We start from the raw sequence: 4,832 nt of genomic DNA, 5'->3' as shown, positions 1-4,832 counted from the left end.
ACCACCTTGGGATTGATTATCCGATCTGACAGTGGTCAAAAGGAGAAGTGGCAACAAGATAAGTCATTGGTGCATGCTAGAATTTATTTCGCCCGTTGCAACGCACGGGCATATGTGCTAGTAAAAATTAAAAATAAAGGTGAGCTAGGTACGCGGCCCGCTCCAACAAAAAGGAGGACAAGGTCATACGGCCCATTCCTGCAAAAAGGAAAAGAGAAGGTCACACGTCCCAAGCCTGCACCACTCCCACGTCGTCTCCACTTCACTTCCCAACCCCATCTAAGCTCCGCTCTGCCGCATCTGGCGGCTGCTCTCCGGAGGGCAGCTCACGCTCTCCGCTTCGCCGTTCGCGCAGCAACCACCTGGTAGACCCTCTCTTCCCTCACGCTCCCCCCTCACACCCGGGATGGAATTAGGACTGGACGTCCGAGTGAGCTTTTCGGCTCGGCCCGAAGCTCGCTCCAGCTCGACCCGTTACAGCTCGGCCTGATACAATAAACGAGCGAGCCCAGTTGGGAAAAGAGGCCCGATTCCCAACCGAGCCGAGCCGAGTTTCGCTCGGTCCAACTCGGTGACTCGCTCGAGGCCCAGCCCAATTCGTCCATCTCCATCGCACGCAACGCATTAGGGCACGAGAGACGCAGAGAGAGCGCCGCCTCCCCTTTCTCTGCTCTGTGCTGCCTCGCCCCTTTCTCTGCTCTGCGCCGCAAAGCTGGATCGACGGCGACGAGCGACGCCGCGTTTCCTAACCGCACCGACAGCAACGGGCTCGACGGCGATGGGCGACGCCACCTTTCCTCACCACACGGACGCGTCTCCCCTGGTTTCTCGCCGAACGTGACGACCAGGAGCAGGTACGTCCTTCCTTTCCAATCCCTAGCCGCAACTCTCTGAACTAGTACTCATGTGATGGATCAATGGATGGATCGATCGATGGATGTTCTCATGTAGTTCTTCCTTCCCAATCCCTAGCCGTAGGTGTCTAAACTAGCATGCATCTGATGGATGGATGGATGGATCGATCGATCGATGGATATAGTCATGTAGATGTAGGGCTAGATGTATGGATCATGGATGGATGGATTGTAGCCTGTAGGGCTAGATCTAGAAGAGCCAGATGGATGGATCATGGATGGACGGACTGTAGCCTGTAGGGCTAGATCTAGAAGAGCCAGATGGATGGATCATGGATGGATGGAGTTATACGGCAGAATGGATTGGTAGATCGAAATTTTCATTTATTCCATGTGTAATTAGTTTTCTGCTGTTGATGATCTAGTACTTGCTGTAGTATAGCAGCTTGAAAAAAAAAATCTACTTGCTGGGAAATTACATTGATTCCATGTGTAATTAGTTTACTGCTGTTGATGATTCACCATTTGTTGTTTGCTGATGTGTGCAGAGGCCTATCGTCGCAACAATAGACAAAGAAAAGGGGAAGGCGAATGGGAAGGAGAAGGAGAAAGAGAGGACCTTGGAATCCATTATGAAGAGTAAGTTGCCGGTATCGGGGACCTCCGCCTCAACGTCCCCCTGACCCCACCGGCGCTGCCGTGGGTGCCGGAATCGCCGCTGCCTCCGGCTCCGCAATCGACTATGAGAGGGAGGCTACATCTTCCCAGGTATGTGCGTGCAAAATATATATTTTGTGCAAGCTCATGTATGTGCTGTTTTTGCTTTTTGGAAGTCAAATTTATGTGTTCCCAAGCTCATATGTGCTGTTTTTGGTATCCAAATGTCAAATATATGTTTGTGCAAGCCTGCAATGGCCTCCTCCTCTGCCGCTGATGGAAGGCGACGACTCATCCCAAGATAATGGATTATGTGGTGTGCAATCCCACTACTCAGAAATGGGTGGCCGTGCCTGCCACTGACTGGTCCAGAATGGTGAGCGTCGCTCGCCTAGGATTCGACCCAGCCGTTTCTTCCGATTTCCGTGTATTTGAGTTCATTGATGAGGAGTCATGGGGTATAGCTGAGGATGAGCTTGATGGCGATTGCTGTGGACGCATCGAAACACTAGCAATATACTCATCCGAAGCTGGAGCTTGGAAATACGAAACAGTTGATATTGGTCCATTTGCGATACCCAAGAATTCAGTAAGCGCATTTTTTAATGGAATCTTGCATCTGGCTGACTCATTTGAGTGGATAGTAGCTGTTGATGTGGAAGGAGCTAATTGGTGGCTCATTGATGCTCCTGAGCCACCATACTATGCTGATTGGTGTAGGTGGCATATTTCCATCACAGGGACGGTTGTATTTTGCTGATTCTGTCATTCTGATGGTTCTAAACTATCAATCTTTGTTCTTGAGGACTATGTTACAGGAAAATGGACTTTGAAGCACAATGTGAGCCACTTGCAGTTATTCAGAACAGAGTATTCATCCTATGCGAATAATTATAATGTTGTTTCTATCCATCCAGAACACAGTTTGGTTTTTATAGTCGGTGGAGTTGAGAAGACACTAATGTTATACGACATGGATTCTAGACAGCTGTGTTTTATATGTCAACTTGGCTCTGAGTGTAAGCTTGAATGGCAAAGGCCTGAATGCGGCAAAAAGACTCCTCCTTTTTATCCACATGTCCCCTTGTTCTCAGAGTCATTGGCAGATGAGCACTAAATCTCTTTCTTGTGTACTGCAGCTTCACAATTCTCCCATCTTTCTGATGATATTGGAGTTTGGTATTGAATTCGGGCAGCAGTGATTTGGGTGGCTGTTTATGAAGTTCTGATAGTTTTTGTTGGTGCTTGAGCACACTCATGTCCTGACTATTGCAGTTAAGTTAGTAACTGAGCTTGTGATTGTGTACTTGTATATATTCATGGCAGTTAGCAGCCCGTGCAGTTGTAACAAGCCTGCTGCTTTAATTATGGATATTATGATCGTTCTGCTGAACCATTATTAATGTCTTCTATATCCAAATTCTGGTCTTTGCTTATTTCTTTCTTTGAGAATAATTATATGTGTTGCAACCTTTGCATTTGGATCTCCTCTTGCCTTTGTCATGCTACTGAATGTTTGGATTCCATCTTTTTTACAAATTACAATGTGGTCTGGAAGCGTTTTTTTATCTCCATTCAATAGTGAAAAATGATCAATGTGTAAAGTATTTCTCTTGGAATTAGGTAATGTTGTTGAGTTATATAGTTTCTGAAGTTGGAATTTTGTCTATGTCATTTCTTGCAAGATTTTTTATTCAATTGCATAATTCAGTATGAGATATTCACATATATAGGGAATGATCGGATCCATCTGAAGTAGAAGACTTTTGGTAGTAACTGCCTTCTCTGTAAGTTAGTTTTAAATGCTGAAAGATAGCTATCATAACCGTAGAACTTGTGGGGACTATATTGAAGTGTTAAATAACTAATATTATTGTATGCCAATTCTTTCATTTGTGCCTAATTTAGGTCTGCTGTAAGTGGCACTAATTAAGCCTGAAGCGATAATTCACTTCAGGTTTGAGCAAGCAGAAGCAGTGGTGTTCTTAGCTACTCCCTCCGTTCTAAAATAGATGACTCAACTTTGTATTAGAGTTAGTACAAAGTTGAGTCATCTATTTTGGAACAGAGGGAGTAGTTATTTAGTTACGTGTGTGAACTTTGTATGGTACCTCCACTTTTTTCAAGAATCGTATTATAACTTGTCTATTCTGTTGTGTTCAATGTGTTAGTCACCTTGACTAGCCGAAACTACTAAAACTAGGTAATTTCCCCGCGCGTTGCTGCGGGAATATAAAGTTTAGTTACAGATGACTTATATATGAAGGAAAAGATCTAAATCAAAAGCTACGAATTTTAATATATAAATATTCCGTACTTGCATTCTATGTAAATGAGGGCATTTCACAACCTTTAGGAAGTAAATAAATTAAATAATTATCTGATCTACTACATATGTCCAGTGGGAAAAATAAACATATTGGTATGATTTGCATGGGCTTAAAAAATGTTAGTGTATGGTGAAGTAGGATGCTTGCATGTTGAGAGAATTAGTGATTAATGGAATAAGGTTTGCATGGGCTGAAAAATATTGTTAGTGGATGCTGATGTGGCACACATGATGAGGTGGATGGCTTGCATGTTGAGAGAATTAGAAGTAGTGGGGATCAACTATTTAGGTATTATAGATGACATTTATGCACTTTCATAATAAATAGTCAAAATTAATTGTCATATGTCCCTACCAAACATGTTGACCTTATATTGTACTCCCTGAGTTGCTTACCAGCCTTTTTTATTGGAAAGGGCTGGCTTTACAATACAAGGCATAACACCTAGAGTAAATCCCTGAGTTGCTTACCAGCCTTTTTTATTGGAAAGGGCTGGCTTTAATCATTGTGGAATGCTCGATCATCTGTACTAATAACCTACTACTTTAATCATGGATATTGTTGAACCATTAAATTATGGTCTCTGCTTATTTCTCTCTTGGAGAATATATTATATGTGTTGCAGCTCTTGCATTTGGACCTCTTGCTTTGTCATGCAAATAAATGTTTGGATCCCATATTTTTAACGATATGGCCTGGAAGCTTTGTTAGTCTCCAGTCAAGAATGAAATAATCTATTCGTAAGTATTTCTTTTGGAATTAGATAATGTTGTTAAGGATGTATAGTTTTCGAAGTTTGAACTGGATTTATGTCATCTCTTGTAAGACTTATTATCTAATTGCATAATTCATTTATTCCAATATGAGATCTTGGTGGATGATTGGATCCACCTGAAGTAGGAGACTTTTGGTAAGCAAGTGGGGAATATACTGAAGTGTTATACACCTAGTAAATATTCTTGTATGACACCAGTCAACAATTCTGTTCTTG

The 4,832-nt window shown here is 42.8% G+C and overlaps 1 long non-coding RNA gene across 2 annotated transcripts; it reads left to right on the top strand.

The window, feature by feature from the left end:
* Positions 1-657: 657 nt before the first annotated feature.
* LOC119270260 lies at positions 658-2,931 on the top strand. 2 transcript variants are annotated; one of them, XR_005134017.1, is made up of 3 exons: positions 658-854; positions 1,403-1,622; positions 1,760-2,931. It is a non-coding gene; the product is annotated as an uncharacterized LOC119270260 (long non-coding RNA). The 2 variants fall into 2 exon arrangements; XR_005134016.1 differs by having other exon boundaries at positions 1,403-2,931.
* The last annotated feature ends 1,901 nt before the right edge of the window (positions 2,932-4,832 follow it).

Source organism: Triticum dicoccoides, chromosome 3A (genome assembly GCF_002162155.2).
Source record: "Triticum dicoccoides isolate Atlit2015 ecotype Zavitan chromosome 3A, WEW_v2.0, whole genome shotgun sequence".
Taxonomy (NCBI): Eukaryota; Viridiplantae; Streptophyta; class Magnoliopsida; order Poales; family Poaceae; genus Triticum; species Triticum dicoccoides.
This window is presented reverse-complemented; position numbering and strand designations above follow the sequence as displayed.